A 26032-nucleotide genomic window follows, 5' to 3' on the forward strand; every position below is an offset into this window, starting at 1 on the left:
GACCATCACAGAGCACCACGCAGATGCTCAGGGCACGCGTCCTGCCTCCAGGCTGGGGTAGACATCGCCTCCCGCTTGGCCCCGTTACCCTTCTCTCTGTGCATTTGCAGATACTGTTCCATTTTCTGGTAAGGCTGCCACACGTCAAGACCAAAGCGTGGAAGAAACAGGTGCAGAGACGTCTCCGTAATGTTTCAGCCTTCCCCATCCATGGCTTTGGGGTTAGCATCGCCACATGCTGACTCCTCCTGGAGTGTGAAGGTGACGCCAGCCTTCCCCACACTGCTTGCTCTGAAACGAGATGCAGAAGCGTGGAGCATCCCACATCTGTACCCGCTCGGTCACCAGGGAGACTCTCGGTTTTCGTCTGCACAACTGGGCCTTCTTGCAGGCTGTGTACGAGAGAGAACATGTAAACATGACGAAGAACAGGGGACCAATAACGTGTCTTGGACTGTTTGTGCCTGCATCCTAAGAGGGTCGGACGCGAGCCCCAGAACCGTAACCTCCGGGTGTGCAGCTTCAGTATCACCGCAACGGGCATGGAAACACAGATGAAATACATTCAAGGCAGGTTCCACCAGCTGCTCCGGTGCCAGCTCGTCTATAAGTGATAAGAGCTACCCCTCCTGAGCTCTTCCTGTGACACCAGCCCTGTGCCTACATGACCTGCAAGTGCTGAATGTCCCCCCAAGCCACTCGGTGTCTCCACCTCCAAATGATTCGGCTCAATGATGCTGGTACCATGCTGGATGCTCTCAAAGGCAGGTGGGCACCAGGTTTTGAGCTTTCTCTACAGTTACAAGGGCGATGGCTGTGTATCTGGTGTGACATTCTAGGTCACGACCATGTATAAAAGGATACGTGCTTGTGAAATCAGTAAAAGGCACATTACACATTGCATTTCAATCTAGTTAGCTAATGGCTATAAGCCATGGCAACAGAAAGACCATGCTGGTGGATCCCAGAGCTCAGAGGATCTACAATACAGTGTAAATTCAAGCAAGGATCACAGACCACCCTCCGGACAAGACACGCACGGGGTCATCGACAGAAGCAGCTCTCACCCCTGTGATGAGATCTTTATTACATCGCAGAAGCAAGGGTGTCTGTACGGACCCCCTACTAGGTGACAGCGACTTCAGGCTCCTACCTAGGTTTGGACACATGGTTGTGAAGTTCCTACTGGTATGCAAGAGTTGGGCTCCGAATGGGGTGAAACCCTCCCAGCCTCCTTTCCCAGGGCCATGTGGGTCAGCTCCCGCCACCCAGCAGCAGGGCACATACCTGCAGCTGCGTGCCTTCTTTTGTGTTCTCGTTGAGCGCGCATGACGATAGACGGCTGCCCGTGTGTGCAACTGCTCAAGGTTGAGTTCACCTCTGCATGGTTTTCCCGGGCCCCCGACAGGTGCTGGAGTGGCCTTCGCACAGCTCTGTATTCTCTTGGTATCTGGAAGGTCCGTCCGCTGTTCTGTCAGCATGCGGGCGAGGGTTTGCACGGGGCTCAGTCTGCAGCCTCCCCCTCCTCCCCACGTGATCCTTGTGGGAGGGACCCGCGAGGGAAACTGGAGTCCGCCAACAGGGCACCCTGCTCATCTTCTTGCTAATCATCATGGGGAACTCCGCTCATGGCCTCTTGCGTGCACAGTCACAAATATTTATTTTGAAAGGAAAAAAAAAATACAAACAACAACAAAACAAAGACTACTGAATGCCAGCTGTCTCCTCTCACTTTCCGATGCGTCGGTCCTACTGCGCCGGGTGCAGAGAGGCGCCCTCGGAGAATTGTGACTGAGACCCTGTAAGTAGGAAAGTTGAAAACAGAAAGGAAAGTCTTCTCCCCACCAGGAAGGGTCGTGCAGACTGTTCTCAGAGCTGTCTTGGTTTCTGCTTCGACCGTAGGTCCCCGTGCCGAGCTCAGGGCCTGCCGTCCACTCACGTTCCCTGTGGTTCAGAGAGAAGTATCTCACGTCATCCACAAGATTTGTTGATTTTTTTCGTGTGTAAGTTATTTCCTGGTGGTAATGGTCCACCTTTAAAGCAGGAGCACATTCAAGGCAAGAACCAGTCGTGTGGCCCAAATGGCCGCCACATTGCATCCAACGGGACCAGCTCGCTAAGGCTTGATGCGGACGCTCTCGATACAGACGCTACAAACATGGGGCTTCTTCAGGGAAGACAGAAATGGTGGGAAGGAGGGTGCGATCATGATGTGACCTTTTGGGAGCCCCTGCTGCTGTGGGCACACGACTTAGGTGGGGTCTGTCAGATGCCCTTGAACCTGCAGACCTTTGATGGGACAGAGACGCTCTCCACTCCACTCGGAGATGATGTTCAGTAACTGACTCGGGGGGCTTGTAGTCGGTGTAAGAGCCAAGTTCAAGGACAGATCTGCACATTGTGGGATTTTTAAGAAACATGTAAGGTAAGTCCGATGAGTGTCTCAGGATGAATTTTCACAGTGAGCTGAAACACGGTGATAACAGCAGGGGCCCTCTGAATGGGGATGCTCTCAGGAAAAGTCCTTGGGAGGGGTGTGGAGTGTGCACCCTCATAGGGAGGAGACCAAAGGAGTGACTTCCAGCAGAAACAGAACCAAAAGCCCCATGAGCTAGAAGAGCGTCTGCCGGAGATCAGACGGGGCCATGGGGAGCTTACTGGGCATTATCCTGCAGTCCCAGAACACTCTGCCTCTGACCGACACCCGGGGAGTTGCCTCGGAGGGGGGGCAGGCTGTGTGCTTGACATGGAGGCTCATCAACCCACAGGGGCACCAGAAATGTCTTCCAGTGGGGACAACGGGAAAGAGACCTGATAAAGAGAATGCAAGCTCATTGTTCCTTAGGTTAGTCTGCTGAGGCTATCATAACAGAGGGCTGTAGACTGAAGGCTCACACGCTGGACACTTGCTTTCCAACCATTCTGGAAGCTGGAAGTCCAAGCTCATGGCTCCAGCAGAGTCGGCTCCCTGCAGGAGCTCACATCTGCTGCCAGAGGGCCCTTCCTGCTGTGTCCTCCCTCTGCCTGGCCTCAACGTGTGGCTGAGGGGCCCCATCTGGGCCGCTCAGATCTGCCCCATCAGATCAGGGCCCACCCTTATGATCTTGTCTGACCTTAACTGCTTTCCTAGAGATCCCTCCTCTAAATGCAGCCACACTGGAGGCATAAACGTGGCCCCCGAACACAGAAGGTGTGAACAGGACCTGCCCCTGTCCAGAGTTCAACAGAAAGGGTCCGTGTTTCAGAGAGACGACTTAATGGGTGTGCTAGTCATTCAGCTTTATTCTTCAGATTTTGTGACTGTGTCAAGTTATCAAAAACAAAATGTCTGTACCTCATCCTCTATGCCCCTTATTTCTGCAAACGTCTGCTCTAAAACATCAAATTCGAATAATTGATCATTTCATGACATTGTCCAATTCACACCAAGATCACAAACTTAAGTTTGGTTCCAGGAAAAATCAAACAACATGTTGACAAAACATTAGATAGCTATCTTTTTTAAAATAGGAAACCCCTGTATCTCCATGTGCCTCCTTTTACTCAGCTCTGAAACCTTAGAAGGAAGCCCTTTACTAAAGGCTACAGTATGAGTAAGTGCACGGATGAGAATCTGACCTCTTGGGCCTCCTGGCGATGGGACAGTCCTTGGGTGCGGGGGAGGACCAAAGGCACGTCCACAGGTCTCCGTGCATTTGCTCTTGGCTTATCTCCCACCTGGGGCCTGTGGTACCTCTTTGGGGTTACAATGTTACAGAGCTAGTCTCTAGGCAAACAGGTAAAGGATACATTTTGCAGCGGCTCTCCATCAACCCCTCTACACACCCACCCGTCCCTCCACTGACCTACTTCCATGAGCCGGAGGAAGAACAGGACCAGACCCATCCCCAAGGCCCATCTGGGCCTGACAAATCCCAGTCTCAATGCAGAAGAGGGCCTCCGGGGAGTAGAGGATGAGCGAGGGACTTCAGACGTGCGGTGGGGCGGTGAGGGTGGCAACCTGCCCCAGCACCTGGAGCCCAGCGCTCCTGCAGGTGCCTGAGAAGACAGGAAAGAGAAACAGACTCGCTCACGCAGGTGCTCATGGCTCAAGCATGCGTCTGTGCAGGTCCGGAGGCCGGATGGGTCGAGGGTCATTTCTTACACTGTGGTCTTTTCCAGAACCCTGGAAGCCACTGTCTGGGGAGAAATGCAGAATCCAGGTGAAATCATAGACCCTGCTTCCTTGTTGTGGAGGATGGGAGGGAGGAAGCTGCGGGTGGTGCCGAGGTGGGACTGGGGCTTAGGGAGGGGGCAGGGGTGGAGAGGGGAGTGGAGGGGCGGAGATGGGGGGCAGGCGCTTCCAATGCCCCCAACGAGGGTCTCCAGGCACCCAGTGTCAGACCCCGGGCCCCGGGCAGTGATGCACAACTGTGCACCTAGACCCATCAGAAGGAGAGCTCACTGCCGCGGGTGCACACGCAACCTCCCGTCCGCCTCCCAGACACGGACTTGCCCGAGGAAGTACGTTCGACATGAAAGACCTGCGGCATCTGTGATTGAGAAGACGCAGAGGCAGGAGGAGCGCCGTCACAGAGACAGTTCTAGGGTCAGTACTGACGGCTGGAGGCGAGGCCGCCGGCGGGCTGCGTGGGCTCGGGGAGGCTGCCGTGGCCCCGGGGAGGGGCGCACTGTCAACCCGCTGGGGGGCACCGGGACGCCTGTCCTTTGCCTGCGGCCAGTGCTCTAGGGCCTTGCCCACAGACGATGCCCCCTCTTTCTGTAAGGAAAGGAAGAAGAGACCCAGACAGAAGTGGAGGGGAGGGGAGGGGAGGAGCAGAGCTGCAGGACAGAACGAAGCAGGGGGAAGGGGAGCGGGAGGTGTGAGCACTTCCATGAGCTTTTCCATGCGAGGGTCTGCTTGTCCCATGGGAAGACCCCGCCACCAGTCTCGTCCACAGCAAGGGGAGCGCGGAGCTGAGGCTCCCAGGGTCCCCGCGGAGGCAGTTTCCCAGCCCAGAAGCCCAGGGACGCAACAGGAGCCTGAACCAGCGTGACGGTGCGCGTTAACTTTACTGCATTTAAAAAATATTTTTAAAAATTGAGTGGTGAGGTAATATGCTCAGGGTGATTATTTCTAGCAGCCCTGGCGTGTGGGAGGCCCTGGGTCCGGACACAGCCCTGGGGGACGGCAGGCGCTCCCGGCAGAGCCGAGTCCTGGGACGTTGGGAGATGGCGGAGTCTCGCAGAGCCAAGGGCCATGCCGCAGACACCTGCGTCCCTGCGACGTCTGAGACCTGCCAGCTCCCCCTTCGGAGCCCTGGGACAAGGGCACGGGCTGTCTGGGAGGCCGCCGCCCCAGCCCGACCCGCCTGCCCAGACGGCCCCCAAGCCCCCGTCCACAGTCACCGGCGGAGTTTCCCAGGGGTCTGGGCGCGTCTCACAGGCCTGCAGCGCGGAGGCCTGCGGGGTCGCTCCTTTCTGGACAACCAAGAGCAGGGCCACCGGCCACCGACCTACGCCTCACTAAGGCCCGACCCTTCCGGGCTCTCTTCTTGCCCCCCCCCGCCCCCTCCGTGCCCTTTCTTCCTCTTCTAGGCACCCCTCTCCCTCCTCTTCCTCCTCCCCCTCCCCTTCCTCTCCTCTCCTCCCCTGTCTCCCTCCCCTCCCCTCCCCTGCTGCCCGCTTTCTCTCCCTTCCCCTTCCCCTTCCTTCCTGCCGCGGCCCTCCCCGATCTCCACCTTCCCCTCCCCTCCCCGCAAGTCCCACCCCTGCCTGCCTCCCTGTCTTCTCCCCCTCCCTTTCCTCTTCTCTCTCTCCCAAGCCAAAAACAATAAAAGAAAAACGACCCCTTATTAAACTAAAGAGATACGAGAATTTTAAAAGACATGAACTCTTCCCAGGTCTTCAGCCAGGGATTCACCTAAAGTAATGCATAGAGACGGCACGCAGTTGACATAAGAATTCTCCGGAAAAGGGCCCCACCTTTTCAACTTTTTTTTTTTTCCCCCTCATTGCTCTTAATAGCTACCATAAAAGGAAATTCTCTGGGAGTTATTATTAGCGATCGAAAAAATAAATAAAAATGATACCAGATTTATTTATAAAATAATATTCATCAACGATAGTTGGGGGATAGTTGTTTTCAATATTTTTTTGGTCCGTCCAACAAAATAAGACATCTTTGAAATGCATAAATAAATAAAATAAATAAATTTTAGCAACAGAAAATAAATAAAACTCCAACGTTGGCAAACAGGATTTTGAAAAAGTGACTTCATTTATTGAGATGGTCTGAGAAAAAATATTAAAAGACGAAAAATTATGTTTGGGTGTTTTTTTATAGTAACACTACTTTTTGGCCTAAAGTACATGGACCTCACCAGAACAGGGCGCTCTTCACAATTATGCAACTACTGTTAGAGATGGCCCTGGGGTTTCGTGGACCGACTTGGTATTCGGACCGTGTGGTCAGCCCTCGTCTCCGGAAGGGGAGCCTGGGGGAGAAAGGTGAAAGGCAGGTCAGGTGGGAGGACTGGGTGGCAGGGAGGTCTGGACTGTGTCCTGGGCCTCGCCGCGCAAGGGCGGAGGCTGCTTATGACTCGCCAGGACTGGGCGGAAAGCTGGGCCCAATTACCGCACATCGTAAATCTAGTTTCCTCTTCCTTCACTCAAAATTCTAGTTGAAAGTATCGTGAAATTGCAGAGAAGTCTTTGACAGGTGAAGTATTTCCAAACCCATGAGAGAGTTTAGAAGGGCTGTGGGGGCGGGTCGCCGGGCTCATCCCCCTGCCGGGCAGGTGCGCACGTCCAGGCCAAGGGGAGAGTTCTTCACACTGAGCCGGCGCACGTCCTGATCCGCAGCCCACTGGGATGCCACGGGGCCCTGGAATAAAGACATGATTAGCGCGGTCCTTATAAAACCATCACCCGAGCATAAGCCATAAAATGGCAATCCCACACGTGCCACGAGCTAACAGTGAGACGTGCTCCTTGATCCCAAGATGAGCTGGAAGGCATTTCGTTTTAAAATCCGTGTGTGCATGTGTGTGCGCGTGTGTGTGTGCGGGCGCGCAGTCTGCACACATCTATGCATGTGACAACGGGCCCCACACACCCACAGGCCCACGGCCGTAAAGGGGTCACGTTTGTTTACAGTCCCCTGGCTTCCCTGCCACGGGCCTGGGGTGTGCCCCACCGCGAAGTGACAGGTGCTAACAGAGCATCCTGCCCAGCCCACAGGTGTGAGAGCTTCCTGCAAGATGACATGACTGTTTTTATTTCGCATGATGGCATTTGTTTGGAGGGGACCGTTCAGACCTCTGGTTCAGACCAGAGATGTGACCTGAGGTGACACAATCAGATGGCTCTGAGGGATAAGCTCAGGATCACCGCCCTGGCTCGACCCTCACTTCTCAGTGACTCACCTGGTCCCAGGACAGGAACACACCGCATGCTGACAAGGGAATCACTTTCTTTGTCAAGCCAGGGAGCTCGTGTGTAAAAATGCTACAAACTTCGAAACAGGAGGCCATTGAGTACTATGTCATTCGCTCTGAGTGAAACCTGCTCTCTAAAACACGGCTTCCGGAGTTTTCCTGGACTGCTGTTCAAATGACCGATGGGTGTGTTAACCCAGAGTGTCTGAGACGCATCTCCCCCGGCCCCACCTCCAGCATCTTCTGTAAAGTCCTGCCCACAGTGTCTCTTCACCCACAGTTGGAGGGATTCTCCTTAAAATGTAAAGATATTCATTAACGGCATCGGAAGCTGTCTTCACGTTGAGTTTTTATTTCCTTCCATGGCCACAAATGCGGAGGCAAGCCAACTGCCGAGCAGTGAAGGGGGGATCGCCCCGGAAGGTGGCCTGATTACCAGGCTGGGCGGGCGAGCCTGTGCCTCCCGGAGGACACGGGGAACCCGGGCAGGCACGTCTGCACAGAGCCTTGCCGCTGCGCCTCGGAAAGCCTGGCTCTGGGAACATTTGTGTCACTGTGGACCACCTGACCACTGCCCTTTCTTCTTGGCTTGAGGGTCCCTTTAGAAGTAGGAGGACCGCATCCTGAGTCACCGACTTTACCCGGAGGTCAGGAGCTGCTGGGACGTAGGACTCTTGCACCAGTGTGGTGGTGAGATGACTTTTCCTCCTACTGACTTTTTCGCTTTAGAATGCACGGGTATTCCGACCACGGCTTCACGCCTGCTTCACAAACCCCCCTGTGAGGTAGCGCTCAGACACGACCGCCGCCAGGACACCCATCAATGTCAGCTTCGGCTCCCGCCTTCCCGGAGACCTCCAGGTGGCTCCTCGTGAAGCTAATGATTAAAGTCACTCCATTACCAGGAAGGAAGAATCCACCCCGAAAATTAAATAGTCATAAGAATATATGTTGGACATAAGAATGTGCGTCTCAAGGGGGCTACCTGACATCTCACTTGTAAGTTTTAAAGTTCAAATACGCCCGCGTAAAGAAATAGGCGTCATTTCAGGTTTTTCAGCATTTCTGAAACAAGTCCAAGGGGAGTCTGATTTCAAGAGAACGTTGGTGAGTGGGCTTGGGTGCGTGGCTGCCCGGCTGATTGGCAGTTTTACACACAGAAAAATAGCCACTTACTTTCTCAAGCGATCCCGAGAAATCTCACTGCTAGGCCAGGAGAGGATGCTGAGCTATTTTTAGAAATGACAGTAGTAGCGGGGTGACTAAGACGGTCGTATCATCACCGTGCATTAGGGAGACCTGAGCCCGGCACCCTGACAGCAGGCAGGGCGCGTTTGGCATATGCTAATTTCTCGCACATATAGGTCACAAGCACCACCCGGACCCCAGCAAGCCCTTCGTCACATTTGCAAAGATCACAGTGTTAACAAAGCCAGCGGATAGAGCCTGTTGTAACAACAGATACCGATGGCTTTCCATACATGAGGATGGAAAACAAAACCTACACCGTGTCTGAAATGCCAGAGAGATTTACATTTGAAAACCCTGTGTCCGCTAGCTGCTTCCCTAGCACAGCCACTAACGGTAAATGAGTTCCAGGCCACTCACGGCCCCGTGATTGACAGCGTAAAGGCTTCCGAGCCATTATAATGTCAGAAAAGACTGTCTTCCCGCCCCTCTGCACACACAGTTTAGGGTTTTGTCAGAGTTCCCATAATTAACCTTGATATTTGATGTTTAATCATCTCGCCATCTCTACCACGTAGGGTTACTAGTATCTGACAGACAAGCGCTGAGGATGTATGTAAATTTTTCAAGGATTCTGCCAGAAACTTTTCAAATACTAGAATGGATTGGCAAAAAGCAATGTTAAGATGAGTCCTAATTCCCCCCCTTTCTTCTCCTCTGCATAGTTTTCTGGGTTCAGAAGGGGACTAATGTGCCATGTAACAGCGTGATAGGACATCATTGCTGTCCATTGTTCAGTCCCCTTATGTCAAGTGACCAAAAAAAAAAAAAAAATCAGGAAATGGGTTATTAACCAATAATTTTCTAAAATGAAAAACAAAATCCAGTCTAGAGGGCATTACACTGACTGAGGACATTTAGCTTGTGAAAAGTGTTAATGGGACATCTCCAAAAGTTACAACGTCGTGCGGAAAGTGCCATTCCTGTGCTCGCCCGTGCAGCCCACGTTTGGCAAGCATGTGCGATGCGAGTAGGACAGACCCTCTAGAATCACACGCGTGTGGTCTCGTGAGGACGAGGTTGTTCCGACAGATGCCAGTGCACTACACCCGCGGGCACTAGCACCTTGGATTGTGCGACACCATTGGATCGTACTGTTGCTCTGTCTTACGCCCACCGTGACTAATAATTTTAGCTCCCATGCACCGTGCGCTTACCACTGCGACCTCAGGACCGGTTCACAGGCTTCCTCTGCTTTGTGTCATATATGGTATGGTTACCCTTGAGGGCAGGTGCGTTAACTGAGAAGCGTAAATGCCGAGTCACTCACCCAAGCCGGACAACACCCTCGACCCTACGATTAAATACATGCTGCCATCTCTACAATCGCGACAGCAAAGAGCGGCAGCTTGTTGTTAGTTTGCAAGAGGACTAACCTCCGATTACGTGTATTTGGAGAACCACCTAGGAATTAGCCATATTTTATCACACTCTTCTTTGTTTTATAATCTCATGGTTTGGACCAGAGTGACATCATTTTATAAATTCTAAAATATCCAAAAAGCAGGGTGGTTTGGACCAGAGTGACATCATTTTATAAATTCTAAAATATCCAAAAAGCAGGGTGGGCTGGGCATACGACACAGATATTATTATCCTTGTAACCCCAAGATGATTTAACACTGATGCAGGCAGAAGTCACTAAGCATGTAGGTCCCATTCCCACTGACAGTCACTGGTTAGATAGGAAACAGTTGATCCAGGGCTAACAAGGAGCGAGTTCCCTGCAGGGAGCAATCAGACCCGAGGGTTGGCCTCACCAGCGTCTTCCGACTGCGTGAGGTGCCGGCGCGCCCTGCGGTTGCTGTCCACAGCTCACCTGGAGCTGTGTGTCTCCTTGCCAAAAATGTCTCAGGTGTCTGCTGGTGGCTCACTGAGGCAGACATGACAACAGCCTCAACGAAGCCCTAAAGATCTCTTCTCTGCCTTTGTCTTTCTTTCTCCTCAGCCGTTTTAGCTGATCCCGGCCAACCCACATGGGCTAAAGCGAACCTCACTGTGGTGCTAAGCAGATGGCTGGGAGGAGGCCGAGCCCATGAGCCAAAGTGGCAATGCCAGGAGGAAGATTTTTTAAGGAGAGAATTATGGTTGCAGAGCACGTTGTAGACATTTTGACTCTGGAGAGTGACTGGAACATCCAAGAAAACCATCCAGATGTAGGAGCTGAGCTTCTGGTGCTGGTCACTGATGCCAGCGAAGGTAGCCGGCAGATGCAGCAGCCCGGGGGCGGGTGTAAAAGCTGATTTGGAGGAGGAGGCCAGGCAGGAGGGAGCCTCTGGAAAGGAGAGGGGCTTCTGGTCACCTGGGAGCACTCCCTTGCTTCACCGGATGGGATGTCTTCCATTTCATTGGCTCCTTAGAACAACTCATGGGAAGTCAGTGTCATTATTAGTCTCTACATGGAAAAGTGAAGGTCTGCAGTGAGAAGCCAACTCCCAGCGATGGGACTGGCGCTGTTAGGAGAAGGTGACCAGGTGACCACTGCAGGCCAACCCGTGATGTTCACTCTGCAGGAGAGTCAGCCTGTCCCCAGAGGGGAAGTGGGGTTCACGTCAGTGCCATGCAGCTGTGAAGACCACCAAGGCCAGCTGCTTTGTGCTGGTGGTACAAAGTGGCCTCCCAGGCACTGGGGAAGAGGGGAGGCAGCTAACCCATCCCAGGGTTGTCGGACGGGAGCTGCTCCCCCAAAATTCATGGAACTCTGGGCTCCCCTCCTTGGCCAGGCCCCAGCCTTGCAGGCCGTCTGGCAGGGGTGGCACGGGCTGAACAGCAGCTGGACCCTCAGCTGTGGAAGCTGGGAGAATGGGGTCGGGGGTGAGTGAGCCATGTGGCCCACAGGTCCCAGGGCGGTTCCGTCCTAAAACCTGTTCAGTGCCTGCAAGGTATGGCGTCAGCCTTCATCGCTTCCAGCATTCCAAACCTTTCCTAAGAACACGATCCTATGCCTTCACCCTCGTTCCAAAAATGTGTGAGAAGAACTTTCGTTTTCCTCTGTACCCACTCTCATGGCTTTCATCCCAATCCCTTTACCTATGAAAGGAGTTGGTCTCATCCCTCCTGAGAGCCTGTCCCCGGCCGGCACACGCCCAGCCTCCCCGCCACCTGCTGCTGCAGTCGCCGCTGACCAGCGCCCCATCAGCGGTCCGCGGGGCCCTCGGGTGGCCGCAAGGGAATCCTGTACAGGCGGCAGCGTGGCCTGGCTGCGCTAGGAGTGTTGTAAGTTCCAAAGCGATGGTGATATTGAGGTGACGTCCTGCATGCTGAGTAGGGCTGACATTTGGGGGGCCGTGTAGAGCAACACCCAAACAGAAGTGCACCCCTGCTGCCACCACCAGCAGCAGAAGCAGCGTCCCTTATCAGAGCATGCTCAGCAAAATATTTTCGTTCTCTGTCTCTTAACCATCCGGACTTTTATCACATCAGCTTTGTGAAGGTTAAATAAGTAAATATAAGGCTGGCCGTTTTGCAGCAAGCAGGTCATGGTACCTGTCAATGTTCAGCTCGTTATTCACCCTGGTGTGTTTGTCATTTCCTTTGTGTGTTAGGGTCACAGACTGCGGTTTCCACCAATCACGTTCATTATTTAAATGAGACGAACGGCGAGCCGTCCACGAGCAGGTCTGAGCTGAGCCGCGTTATTATTCCAGCACAGCGTAAATGTCATGACCTGTCTTGGGCTTCTAATGGCAAGAAGAAAGTGGCAGGCCGTCGAGGTGACGACAGGCTCCCCATAAATCAGGCGTTTCAGACGTTATGATAATTTTTATTAAAGAGCAAATGGGTTTCTTGACATTAGGCTTTTATACACACCAGTCGGTCAGTGCACATGGAGTTGCTTCCCCCAGAGAGATAAAACCGATTCAGCCGTGAGAGTAGGGGAGACGCTGCTCACTGCGCTGACCACAGGTGGTGTCTGTCCCCCACATGTGATGACCGAGAAGTCGCACACAACAAAGGTGTGGGTGAGGCACTAGCGTTTTATCCCGGTAAGGGACCAGACTGGCAGCAGATCCAAATCGTGACGTAATACATGATTGTGCCTTGAGCTGCTGTGCATGTACGTCCTACCGTGGGTGGCTAAAGTAATGATGTGAAACGGATGTGATGCATTTCACTCCTCTGCTCCATGCAGGCTCCCGGCCAGCAGGCTTTCCTCTGCAGGTGTTCGGTACTAGATTTTCTGTTATTTTTGTGCGCACACATGTGTGTGTGTGTGTGTGTGTGTGTGTGCCATATCGATTTCTTTAATCACCATGTGCATGTAGATGTGTTAATGAAACATATCTCTAAAAACAACTTGTCACTTTAAAGACCTATGGTGATCTGTACGCATTTTGTAATGTTTAAACATCAACTCTCGATGGTTCAGAAAATAGATTAGTAGCAGTTGATATAATTCCTGAGAAACAAGTATTGACACACAAATGAGCACCCAAGTAGAAAAAGTAATTTTTAAGAAGTTATAAAATATATACGTAGAATTAAACTCAGGAAAATCTTGTGATTGTAGAAAGAAATATTTTAATTATTATTTTATTCCTATTTGGGGACAAAAACCCTTTTGGACCATGGATAGTTTGTGTTTTCATGTTTATATTTCTCTAGACCCCAGCCAAGATCCTTTTTTTTTTTTTTTTTTTAATTTTAATCAACACAAGATTGGAACCCGCTACGGGAGGCTGACTCCCAGTTATGCTTTATAACAGTTCAAGGACCTGAGAAGAAACAAGTATTTGGAGAATCTCTGGAAAAGGACCAAGGCATGTCTCCCATCAGGGGTGGGATGGCACGCTGGCTGGGACCGAGAAGGAAGCCACCCCTCCAAACAAAGTCTCCCCTTCCTTCCCCTGGACCGATGACTCCGACTCTGGGGACACCATCAGCCCCGCTTTGTGTTATTTCCGAGTAATAGTTCCTGAAGCGGATACAGGGGTGAAGGAGACGGATGAGGAAAGCAGAGGAGAGTGGATTACAAGTGGTAACTCTGGGCACAGTTCCCTTCCCTGCACTTCTCCATCCTCAGCGCTGGTGTGGGTGTGAGCGTGTGCCTGTGTATGTGCGCGTGCACGAGCACACCCACCTTCTGCTCTCTTTTCTGTCTACCCTTTCGCAGATCCCTTTGTGGTGTCTCAGACCCCCACACCCTTTTGACACTTCACATGAGGCACCAGTCTTCATCGCCAGGATCTGATCTTGCCTCTTGCGCAGTGTGTGCTTGTGTGTGGCTGCGGTTCCCCCCTGGAGAGGGGACATGACGGGGGAAAGGGGAAGAAAGTCCAGGTTTCCTGAGAGTAGGGAGAGTCCTTCTGAGCCTAGCCCACTGCTCCAAAAGACTTGAAATTAAACACATCTTTTGACCATAAGATTGTATTTCCTTTCAAAGACCTACATCTATGTTTTCTGAAAAAAGAAAATTAAACTGATATAAAAGTTAATGACCTTGACCCTTGTAAACTAGCGAAGCTATACCTTGATAAAAGAGTTTGACTCTTGTCCTCAGGGATAAGAAGATGTGTCCACTCACGTCCCTCTGTCTGTTTTCACTGTCACTGAGGGAGAAGAGAATCATTGTTGAACTCTGTTCACTCATCCCAAGTTTTTCCTGGCTCGACCGGGGACAGGGGAGAGGAGCGCCCACCCTAGCAGCCCAGTGTTATCTATGTGATTACAGGTTCTCCTCTGTGAGTGTATCTGTGCATCTGGTCCTGGAGAAGTCCGCGGGGCAGAAGTCTCAGTTGCTGGTTGCCTTGGCTTTACCTTGGTGAACAGTTCTTCTCCCTTGGAGCCAGGAGTGAACACATGTTGAGATGTGGACAGGAAGGAGGATCTCCCCTGTCCCACTGCCTGAAATCCCCACTCCAGCACGGCCGCGGTCACCCAGAATTCCTGCTCCAGTATGTCCAAGGTCACCCAGGAGCCCCACTGGCTGTCCCCAACTCTGGCTGTGGCTCGATCTGCCTGCATTCTGACATCAGTCTTCCCTAGAGGCCTGCTAGTCCTGGGCGTGGGGTGGGGGCGGTGAGGCCTGATTCTGCCTCCGGGAAATCGCTATCTGGAATAGCATCCCTTGAAAACTTCCATCCCGGCAGCCTGTTTATTTTTCCTACAGCACATGTAATTATTGCCTGACATTATGCCTTATATTTATGTAATTATATATTCTACGTCTTCCACCAGAATGTGAACTGTCCAACAGCCCTGTATCCCACACTCCAGAGCAGTGTTCTGCAAAGAATCCACTCGGGGGGAATGTCTGTCGGATGAATGAATGATTAATTCTATTTGGCCTAATGTTGATTTCCAGGTCCTCATAAAGCATTTTCTTCCTTGCCAAAATAGCTTACATTTCTCTGCCGACCCATTCTGTCTCTTTTACCCTGGAAGTGCCTGACGTGAGAATAATAGTTTCCAACATCTCTGTCTTCCGTGGGTAGGCTATTGATTTTTTTTTTTTTCCCCTTCTGATGATGGGTCATTTTTTCCCTGAATTTTTCCATACCTCGTGATTTTTATATTGTATACTTTCTGTGATATAAACATTGAATTTTGCAAACTTCCTCTAGATTTTGTTGATTTTTTTTTTTTCAATTCTGTCAAGTACCTTTGATCCTGTGGAATCTGAATTTTAGGTAATCCATGGAGACTAAAAGAATGATTGTCCCCAGGATGACATGTGTCTTTATTTTAAAACAATGAAAAATATCCCCCTTACATTGTAAAAGCCATTTCCCTATATTCTTTCAAAAAGCAAATCCTCCAAAAAATTGGGTTTCATTTCCGTTTACAGTGATAGCAGAGCACATGGATGCCTTTGCCCATGAAGCCCGCACACCCGTTGCTCTTGTAAATGACGCTGTTCCTACCATGGGCGCTGTCTGCCTGAGGGCTTTCTCTGTCTGCAGGTCACAGGGAATTAACCTGTCAAGAGCCAGGACCAGCCCTCACCCAGTGATGGGAGGGAGTTGGAAGGTAAGCCCTGAATCTCTCCCAAGGGGTCCATTTTTGAACGGGGCTCCCCAGGCCCCTGGGGCAGAACTGAGTCCTCTTCCTCCTGTGGCAATCTACTGACTGACACCTCCTCCTTTTTCTCTTTTCCAAACTTCCCAAATGGCTCATTCTGGGATTGCCTCCCAAAGTCTTGCTCTGATTCTGCCTCAGAGAGCCTAGGAAGGCAGTCAACAGGGCCCAAGACTCATTTATTTTCTCCCTTAGTCCCTCCTGTCTGTGTCTAAATCATTCACATCCATACAGCTTGAACTCCCATTCTGATTCCCCCATTTGTATTTGGAAACAGCTTATCACTTAGACACTTAGACATCACTAAATCAGCTCCAGTGGAAGCCTAATCAGTCAACTTCACCCAGTACTCTTTTCACTCCTTTCTCATGTATGATAAGGTCAGCAAACTGGTGGAATTATTTTGTCAGCCCATGTATTCATTCACTGGACAGATACCTCTCACCATATCTGCCGTGGATACAATGACGGAGGAGAGCCAGCTCCTGTCCTCATGGAGGCTCTAGCAGGACCCTCCACTCTTAATCATGCCCTAAAACATGAGATATTCCTCCTGGACTCTTATAGAAGAGAACTTTGGCAAAACTTTGGTTATGAAAGAATTGAAAACAGAGGAAAGAGCATTTTTACAATTATCAACAAACATCACTGTTTGTTTGCACATCCCTATTTTTCCTATCCAAGCAAAAGTTGCCAATAAATCAGAAGCAGAGGACTGATACCCAATGAACCATGACCAGTCCCACTTCTATGTACCTTTTGACAGAAGAAAGGAGAGAAAATGTGATGCCTTTGAGACTGCACTATATGGATGGATCCAAATATCTTAGAGTGGGCACCATTCCTGGGTGCCTTACTTCATACACTTCGAATGTTCTGCTCAGTATGGTAAGAGGAAGGAACATGGTAATCGTCTCCTAAAGCCCAGTCCCTGTCCGGGGTGACACACCATGCTTCAAGGTCTTGGTGCTCGTTTTCCTCAGGTGGCAGTATTTTGCTCTTCTTTTGAATCCTTCTAAGTAGCAATACAAAATTTTGGAAACATAGCCCTCAAGGGAAAAGGCCAGATATGGGTGAGTTTGTGGGGACTTTCTGTGCTGGATTAAGTTTCCTTTCCACAGCCTTTTTGGACTCCTGTAATCCAGGGTTGCTCCTGATTGGGTACAGAGATCGTGTGAGAAGGAAGGTGTATGACGCAGGCCGTGGTGTGCATGGAGAGGGGAGAGAGGTGGAGGAGGCACGTGTGCTGTTAGAGAGCAGAGGACCAAGCCGAGTGGGAGGAGAAAGGAAGGGGACTGAGCAGACACGGCTATGGGGGGCCGGTGCCAGTGCAGACCAGGTTTGACGATGCCTAATAAAGACCCACAATATAAGTTTCAACCCGAAGAGAGGCTTTTTAAAATAAAAACTGGACATATTTAAGCTGTTCGTGGTGCTGTTTCAATATGCTCATATGCTATGCAATGTCAATCACCATCAAGCTAATGGACGTCTGTGTCTTCTCATAGTTACCTGATTCCATGTGTGGTATGGACAGCTGAGACTTACGGTCCCAGCGTATTTCATGCACACAAAACAGTATTATAGCTAGACTCAGCATGCGGTATACTCAATCTCTAGAAGTCATTCAACTTGCATCACTAAGACTTTTCCCCTTTTGAGCCACGGATCCTTAGTTCCTCGTCTCCCGTCCCTGGTCACTATCACTCTACGTTCTGGTTCCATGAGGTCAACTTTATGAGATTTCCTATCAAGTGAGGCCGTGCAGTATTTCTCTTTCTGTATTTGTCTTATTCCGCTCCTGGGTCTATGTCTCAAGGAAATGAAACTGGTATCCTGACGAGATCTCTGTACCCCCAGGCTCATCATAACATAGTTCACGAGAGCCAACAACGGTAGAAACAACTGTAGTGCCTATCTGTGGAACAATGGAAATTACGGACTTATATATAAACAGTGGATTATAAATATATATAAATTAATGGAATATATATTTTATAAAATAAGGGAATATTACAAAATAAGGGACTATTTTTCAGCTTTAAAAGAGGAGGAAATCCTGCCATTTGAGAAAACATGAATGAAGCAGGGGGGTATCATGCCAAGTGAGAGATTTTTCTTTTGACAAAGAAATTATAAGAGATTTTAATGTCTTACCAGACAGAACAAGCAAAATATGGCCTGTGGGGCAAATCCAGTCTCCTTCCTGTTTTTGTCAATAAAGTTTTATTGGAACACAGCTACACCCATTGCTTAATAACTGTAGATGGCTGCTTTTACCCAACAGCAGGAGAACTGAGTAGTTTCCACAGAGACCCCATGGCCTACACACCCAAAAGCTCTGTGCTCTGACTCTTTACAGCACGTAGCTCACCCTGTCTTATCTCAAGGTTCAGGTGGCAGCAATTGACGGTAGGTGTCAGGGATTCAGCCACTACAATCTCGCACCCCTTGGGTGTGGGCCCACAAGTCCCAGCAGTGTTCTAGTCTGTCAGGTCACACATCAGGAGGCAAGCTGGAGGGGCGAGGTAAAGAGTTGCCAAGGACAGACACCACTTCCTCTAAAGGCCATTACCCTGCTGCCCCCCTCCCCAGGCTGCCATAGGACATTTGCATGACTCACCAACCCTTAGTCACAGGGTCACTTTGGGCTGCAAGGAAGCTGAGAAATTATTTTATCCCAGATGATCTGACCCCAGCTAGAACCAAGGGTCTTTAGAGTGTGCGGGTGTGTGACTTAAGTTAACCATTATTATCTTTAATGCAATTAGAAGGATATGGCCTCATATTATCTACTAAGATGCCTCCAGTGTTCAACTACAGTCTATATAAATAAAAATGTCTAGTCTTAGTAGGTTAAACCACCAAATAAATACCCTCCTATTGCTACCCTGGGTACTCTGAGAGTAATGTTCTAGTCATGCTTTTAACACAGTTATAACGGATTATACCTTTGCACATTTCTGTCCAATTTTTCTTGGAGAAAAATCTGTCACAGAAATACTTGAACATTAGAGCAAATTTCAGACCATAATTTATAGAACGTTGCATACCATTTAGCTAGCAGATCGTAGCTGTTCCTTTATAAATGTCAAAGGAACCTCCCATTATATACGGCAAATGTGTAGGAAGAACATTTTAAACATAAATTACCAGGACCCTTAAAATATATAACACTTTACAGACAGTAATGCTTTACTAGGCTGTCATGATTCTTCATGTAAATACGGACTGAATGTCTTTTTAAAGTGCTGTTTTGTCTTCCGAGCTGACTGGGACATCTCTAAAGAAAGTGGGTGTTTTACAATGATATTTAAGAAACTGAAAACGAATTTGTGTCAACAGAGTTTCGGGATGACTGTGGGCTGTGCTGCTTGGGATTGGCAGTTCCTCTGAGGGGATTTGCCCAAGTCCGTCCTCCGGGCCCTGTCCTGTGGATCCCCGGATGTCCAGGATGATGCCGGTCCCGCAGCCCTGGGGGGCTGCTGACTCGTATAATAAACGCCCCGTTGCCGCAGTCCGCGGGCGCCTGCTCAGAAAGGCCAGCATCCTCAGTGTCTGTGAACTCTGCTGATCTGAACGGGTTGTCCGTGTTATTACCAGTATTTCAGTTCGTTTTCCGCAATGAAGCGTAGGTCTCTGAGCGGTCATTATCTCCAAGGCCCAGGTGCTTTCTCTGTGTGTTTATCTCTGTGTTCAGGTGACTGACCAAAAAACCCAGAAAGAAACAGATGGAAAGCCCTTCGTTTCCGCATTAGAAAACATGCAGTCGGTGATTACGAGTGAGTGATGAGCTTCTGATTACCTGTCCTGAGAGGAGCGAGACTCTCACCATGGTGACCCTGGGACTGGATTGATGCCTTCAAGGGTCTAGGCAGATGTTAATAAGCTGGTGTGCGCTCTCTGCCTCCCCAGGAACAAACACACGGACAATGCCAAGCTCCTTCTGCACTGGGTCCCTCGGCTGGGACCAGAGGGCAGAAATCAGGTGATTCGGTGTCTCATTCCCGGTCCTGGGATCACTGTGGACGGTATTGTTCTCACTGGGAAGGCTTTCCTGGAGCCTCCTTTAAGACCAAACAATGTAAGCGAGAGAGGCATCCCTCTGGAGGCGTCTAACTTCTGCCGAGGGACAATAGTGCAGACCCTCCTGCCCTCCCAGGCCTGTTTGAGCACCGGGAGCTGAAGGACTGGGTGAGGACGGTTTTAGACAGACTTCCTCCCCCACACCCGCCACCCCCCATCGCGGATGCTGCACTGGCTTTCTGTTCTCAATTAAAATAGCAAACTGTCGAAATGCATATACACTTCCCCAGAGGGAGGGTGGAGGGCTTCTGACCACCATCTCCCTGAGAACCCAAACCTCCATTAATCTCCGAGGCAGCTGCGGGAGGGGCTGGGCTGCCGCCTCCGTCCTGCTGGGTCCTGCTGGGTTCCCATTCAGCTGTCGCCTCTGCAGCAGGACCCTCGCCCACAGGGTCCTGCGCTTCTCTTGGCGGGGGTGGGGGGCAGGTCATGCCAGGGCCTTCGCTGTCCCCCGCTCCCCTGACACCTGAAAGGGGCTCCGGCTTCCTCCGCAGCCGTCCTGGCCCCCCTCCCTTCTGTACTTCAGGAGGAATCATACCTGGCTTTCCAAATCCCTAAAACACACCTTCACCCTCGTTTCGAAAAAACGCGAAGACAGTGTTTATTTTTAATTTTATGGCACTTTATCTTAAGGTTTAGGGGAGAGGCCTTTAACCCTGCATCTGTCTATAATTCCTGAAGAAGCCTCCTAGGACGCAAACACAAATGTGTGAAGAAAACAAAGATAAGGTCCGCGCGGGGAGCCTGGTGGAAAGGGTGGGCACCCCCGTGGGAAGACCCGGCGGCAGCGCGGGCTCTCGGGCTGCCGCAGGGAGCGGAGCCTGGAGCCCCAAGGCCCGATCCGGAAATGCAGCAGAGACAGACGGTGCAGTTTCTAGTAAGTCTCCGCTCCTTCGGGACGCTCGGCCGCGACAACAGTAAATTAAAGAGGCCTGGACGCTGGAGATCCCGGCAGGGAGGAGGCCGGGCTCTGGGGCGCAGCGCAAGGCGGGCGCTGGCTGCCCCCCGCCCCCGGCCGCCCCCTCCCCCGCCTGGTGCCCTAACCCCCTGCCCCCGCCCCCGCCTGCCCCGCCCCCCACTGCCCGCCCGGCCCCAGCCGTCCTGGTCCTGGCACAAGGCACAAGGCACAAGGCGAGGCAGCCTCTGCTCCGGGGAAGCGCAGCCCCTGTGCCAGGCGCTTCCAGAGCGAGCCGTGATGAAGCGCGGCTCTCCGGCAGGAGGAATGTTTGCTTACCATTCCGTCATCCCCCCAGAGGCCAGAGAAGGAAAATAAGCCCATCAGTTGTCCTTATGACAGGCTAAAAATGGAGCCGTCATATTTCAATAACGCAAGGCGACGAGCGGCCCATCGAGTGATGAGTTATGGAACCGCTCGCTCACACCGGACTATAAGTTAATATTATCTCCCCAGGATAATTAGAGCGGAGTTCAATTACTGACCCCGGACTGCCACGCGGGCCACACCGCGGGTTCGACAGGGCTTCGCCGCATTTATCTTCCCGCCCGGCGCAGCATCTGCATGCGGGCGCGATTCATCTTCGGCCCGCGCGTTCTTCCCGCACCGATCGGCCGTCCCTGGACCCCCAGCGCAGTGTGAGCGGGTCTACTCCACTGCGTTCTTCTGCCAATTTACGGTCCCCTTTGTGCCGGCCTATTGTGGTCACTTCTGGAGTTGGGTCAAACGAGCACTTCCCCAAAGGTCAGTCTGTGCCGAATGTGGCCCACCGAGGGCTGGACCCACCCCGGGGGGCAGATCTTTTCTATGCCTGTGCCTTTGTGAGCTGTACCACGAATCCCCCATTGAAAGCCGGGACCCCCGGTCTTTGCAGGGGGAGGCGCGTGAGGCCGGCTGGTTAATGGTCAGTCAGCTCCTGCACAGCGCCGGCCTCCGTGCATGCCCGTGGTCCCATCCTGGCTTCTCACTCCTGGTGGAGCAGGAGGAACCCGCCGCGGCAGCCTGGCACCGTTCAGGCGCCCTCCCTGGGAGGCCAGTGAGGCGGGCGCTGGGGACCGTAATGAACAGCGTCCTGTGTCCGCAAAGCCCCCGGAGCCGAGGGCAATGAAGCAAACACACTGCCGCCGGAAGGCCGGGCCTCTGTCGGACTCGGCCCGTGAAGAGCTAAGGAAGGGAAACTCAAGAGTCCCGGAATCTCACGCTTTCTATTCTGTTTGCTACAAAATCCATCTTTCTGGCTCTGGGGCGAATGGCTACGGTAACCAGGGCCTGCGCCCTTTGGTTTGGGGGATGCCGGCTCACAGCCCTCGGGGTGTGGGAGCAAGGGGGCTGTGCCTGCTGCAGGAGCTCCAAGACCCAGGTGGCAGGGCCAGACCTTCGGCCCGAGGCTTGTCTCTGGAGACCCTGCGGCCGTGGCCACACGACAGCTTCAGGCACGACTCATCTGCCCTTTTCCTCATGTCTCGGGTCCCGTGTGCTGCTTTCGGAGACTTGAGTTTCCAAGGAGGAGGTGGGTGGCAACACGAAGGCTTTCCAGCCAAACGAAAGCAGCATCACTCTTTCACGGGTGAGACGGGCGTTCAGATGATCACAGTGAGGCCGAAGTCCGGCTCTCATTCTGGACCAGCCGGGTGTAGGCCTCACTCCTGACCTGCAGCCGCACCTTCGGTGCCCGCAAGAAAGGGCGGCAGCAGCCACCTTGGAGCATGTGCTGGTCCGTGGGGTGCATGGTGGACTAATGTGCACGAGGATGCTGGTCTGTCCCCGTGCAGCCACCTGTTTCTTCTGGGATCCTTTTCAGCCCTTTGCATCAGTCCCATTATTTAGGTTACTCAGATATTCAGATGTTCTAAATGACTTATCTGAGAGCACCGATGCACAAGATCATTGTCTTTTTTTTTTCTTAAGATTTTATTTATTTATCTGAGAGAGAGAGAGAGAGAGAGAGCGTGAGAATGCACACAAGCAGGAGGAAGGGCAGAGGGAGAGGCAGGCTCCCCGCTGAGCAGGAAGCCTGATTCGGGACTCAATCCCAGCACCCTGAGATCATGACTTGGGCAGAAGGCAGATGCTCAATGACTGGGCCACCCAGGCGTTCCGACGAGATGGCTGTCTTACTTGCAGAGTAATCTGGAAGTGTCCGGACCTGGTCTACTCGACTGAGTGCAGAATGCTATTTTAATTATCATTGTTGAAATTTCATATGATTATTTTTGGTGGTTGTTTTTTACATTATAATGAAGTACGTGTCCTCAAACGGACGGCCCGTTTGGGAGCTTCCAAGACGATTGTCGCCCCCTTGAAATCCTTCCCTGGGTCTGGGATGCACACTTGGGTTGTAGTGGATCACAGGATGCTAAGGCACATCAGTTCCATTGGCATTGCGGGTTAACGTGATCTATATAGGGGGCTCGTGGTCTTTCTTTTCCACCGTGAGAGTGGACAACTCTGGACAGCGGGGATGGGGGACATTAAAAAGGCTGATGGGTGAGATGGGAAAGAGCCGTCTTTCTCCTCCCAGTCAAGAGACGTGTGGCTTCCGCCTTCCCCTCTTCAACGTGAAGGAAGACTGAGATGGATTCCTGATTTTTTTTCCCCATTTTTCTCACCTTGCTCACATCCTCAAGAGCAGGCATGCCCACACCGGCAAGACAAAGACAACCACCCAAGACCAGGCCTGGTTTTACTGGCAAATGCTGGGCACTCCTTACACAGACCAAACAGGGACCCTCCAAAATGACGCCAACTTTGCTTCACATGTTCCAAGACACTGCTCTAGTATGAATTCTGTATGCTAATGGACAGCAAATATGCACAGGAAATTTAGTCATTGACCAGGAGACTACAATTGCTTTAAATCTGGTCACCATCTGGTCAGTACAGCCCGAGCCTCTGGGAGCCAAGCAGGGCTTCTCGAATCCATCTCGTAAGTGTTCCATCCTACCAAGCTCACATCAGACCCGATCCTTCCACTTGAGAAGCAAATGAACTAAGTGGAAGTGTTTGCATCTAATTCTTTCTGGAAGCAAGGTTAAAAACACAGGCATCTCCTAAAGCTCTCCCCTGGGATGCTTTTCTTTGCAAAATTACTCTCAGTATCAAACGGCTGTGACGTGGGGAGGATAAAAGAGCTGAGTGAGCGCGTTGTGAGTTGCGGGCGGAGTGCTCCAAGTGCTGATGACAGCCGTGAGAGATGAGTGAAGGCAAAGAATCTTTCAAACTTACGGGGGAAGAAAGTGCCTGGTTGACTTGACAGAGCATGGGAGGGTTTCAGTGCGCACAGAAGGAGAGGCAGGAAGTGTGATTGTGCCTGCAGGAGCTCGCTGCACAGAGACGGAGGGGATGTGCTGGCCACCGGTCCAAGGGCTCCCCGGTTCCAATCGCCAGATGCACCCCGGGCTGCAGGAGGCTCTTGCTGCCTCTCCCAACGGAGCGGGGCTGCACGGGCATCCTGCTTCTTCACGCTGTTGGCGCTACCTTTCTCCTCGCTCTGCCCTGTTCTCAAGAACAGACATAACCGCACATTTTCACGTTGAAATCTTTGGTCCAGGTGTTAGCCTGCTGCTGCTGTGACCAAAAATGCAAACTTTCTTCTTCTTCTTCTTCTTCGTGAAAAACAGCATCTGTTTTCATTCTACAGGCGCGATCATATCCCATCCCGTAAGCTGTCCCTGGGGTTCGCTTCAGCTGCACTTTGAGTTCTCGCTCAGCACATTTCCTTTCTGAATCAATAATATCATATTTATACTTTTTAACATGAAACAGAAAATTTTTCTTTTTCTGTCCGTGTGTCGTTGTGGTTGACGCTGGCCGCCAGACGGTTGAGTGGCAGAGCAGACTTCTGGGAAGCAGAGTGTTTGGGACTCCAAGGGGGCTTCTCATGGGAGCCGTGCCAAGCAGGTCAGTGTGTGGCTGACTCTGTGCACCCAGGTGACGTGTTTATACATGGGACGGTCTCTGAGCGATGTCTGGTCAAGAGCCCATGTGGCTCTCAGGCCCTCAGCGTCTCCCAGGGGGGTGGGCAGTCCCGGGAGAGGTCCCGCTGTGTGTATGACATTTCCCGTGGAATCGGGCCTATGGCTGTCTAGAAAAGGGCCAGAAGGCCTCCCCCTTGCCCAATGCCCGCACTCCTCACCTTTGGATCTTCCAGAAGCAGGAAGGAGAACAGAAGGAAAAGACAGATGTGGGAAGATGGGAGTTAGGCTGTCCGGCAGGGAGGGTTCTGGACAGGTAGGCAGGAAGGGTGCTGTGGAGAGATGTGCACCTGCTCAGAGACTGTGGAGACACAGGGGTCCCGGCAGGACCAGAGTCCCCCAGAGTGACCCCCCAGTTCTGACTTATGCTGGCTGGACTCCTGTGTCCGAGGGAAGGCCAGTGAAGGGAACATGGACGGGACCACCTTGCGGCCGCCACATTCGTTCCCGAAGGCATGCCCACTCTCCCGACCTGCGTACTGTCCAGTACCCCCGGTTAGCTGTGATCTGGGGCTGCATCTTAACCATCCACTTGTGGCCAGAGGCAAGCCGCCCAGCTGGCTCTTCCCGCTTCTCCCTGCAGGATAAGCATGCCCGGGGGTGATAGCCTGGGAGGGCGGATGCTGCTGGCCTGACCCCTTGCGGGCATGAAGAGCCGCCCCCCTGAGCCCAGCCACCAGCAGGGTTTTCAGAGGAGAAATAAAGCCCTACCAAAGCAAGCCTTGAATCGGACTGCACCTAGGATGACCTTAATTAAAGCAAGCTGTCCCAGCCTGTGGCCCTCTTCCATTCCTTCTTCCAGAGTCTGTCTCCTGCATGGACCCCCAATTGCCCCTTCCAAAAAAATTTAAAAGAATACAAGAAATAATGAATACTGTTTTTCTGAAAATAAATAAATTTAAAAAAGAATACAAGAAATAAATGAAATAAAAATATATACATACACACATTTTAAAAACTTCTATTGACAATTGCTTTTAAGTGCACGAGTCTAACTAAGTCTAAACTAACTAAGGTACTTGAAAGGAGATAAAAACTAAAATAATTATCGGCATAATCAGTGAAAATGATACCTCAACTATCAACTAGATGTTGCAAAAATCCTGGTTTTCTTTTCACTCTTTCTCATACTGTACAGTAGAAATATGTGTACTGAATCTCTTGCAAAACTGCACATTGTAGATAGGGACCTAATTTTAAAACATAAAATATTGGGGCGCCTGAGTGGCTCAGTGGGTTAAAGCCTCTGCCTTCGGCTCAGGTCATGATCCCAGGGTCCTGGGATCGAGACCCCCATCAGGCTCTCCGTTCCTTGGGGAGCCTGCTTTCTCCTC

This window comes from Mustela putorius, unplaced genomic scaffold, assembly GCF_011764305.1.
Source record: "Mustela putorius furo isolate JIRA1106 unplaced genomic scaffold, ASM1176430v1.1 tig00000107_pilon_pilon_pilon, whole genome shotgun sequence".
Classification (NCBI taxonomy): Eukaryota; Metazoa; Chordata; class Mammalia; order Carnivora; family Mustelidae; genus Mustela; species Mustela putorius.